The sequence below is a fragment of the Orycteropus afer genome, unplaced genomic scaffold (genome assembly GCF_000298275.1).
Source record: "Orycteropus afer afer isolate SDZICR_OR568_19922 unplaced genomic scaffold, OryAfe1.0 scaffold00624, whole genome shotgun sequence".
NCBI lineage: Eukaryota > Metazoa > Chordata > Mammalia > Tubulidentata > Orycteropodidae > Orycteropus > Orycteropus afer.
Window position 1 is genome coordinate 1,252,479 of NW_006922211.1, and position 985 is coordinate 1,253,463.

Below are 985 nucleotides of genomic sequence, written 5' to 3' on the forward strand. Positions count from 1 at the left end.
TCCTCACAATTGGACCAATAAGCAACATCATAATAAATAGAGAAAAGACCAAAGTTGTCAAGGATTTCATTTTATTTGGATCCACCATCAACATCCATGGAAGCAGCAGTCAAGAAATCCAATGATGTATTGCATTGGGCAAATTTGCTACAGAAGACCTCTTTAAAGTGTTAAAAAAGAAAAATCTCACTTTGAGGACTAAGGTGTACCTGACCTAAGGCATGGTCTTTTCAATAGCCTTGTATGCATGTGAGAGATGGCAAGAAACAAGGAAGACAACAGAAGATTTTATGCATTTATGATGTTGGTGAAGAATACTGTATCATGGACTGCCAGGAGAACAAACAAATCTGTCTTGGAGGAAGTACAAATGGACTGCTCCTTAGAAGTGAGAATAGCCAGATTTCATCTCACCCACCTTGGTCATGTTGTCAGAAGGGTCCATTCCCTGGAGAAGGATGTCATGCTTGGTAAAGTGGAGGGTCAATGGAAAAGGAGAAGACCTTCTATGAGATGGATTCACACAGAGACTGCAAGTATGAGCTCAAGCATGACAATAGTTGTGAGGATGGTGCAGGACCAGGCAGTGTTTCATTCTGTTGTACATAAAATCACTGTGAGTTGGAACTGACTCAATGGCACTTACCAACAACATTGGTATTCATAAATTTTTTGTGTGAATTTATGATTCAGAGACTGTCATTTTTATTGGGATGTTATTATGTGTGAACTTCCAAAATTGTTACTGATCTGCAATATTTCTTTTTATATTAAGAAGTGTATTGGCTTTTTGTCATATTTTCACAAGAACTTTACCCCAGATTATCATAATTTCTTATGTCTTTAACTTTTGTTTTCACTGGCCAAATCTTTGAGAAGTGGATGGCCCCTTTCTTCTTCCAAATTTTGTTTATTGTTCATTTACATGAACAAATGCTGAAATTATATGCATTTATTTTAAATTGTAAATTGTTGTTGTTGTTAT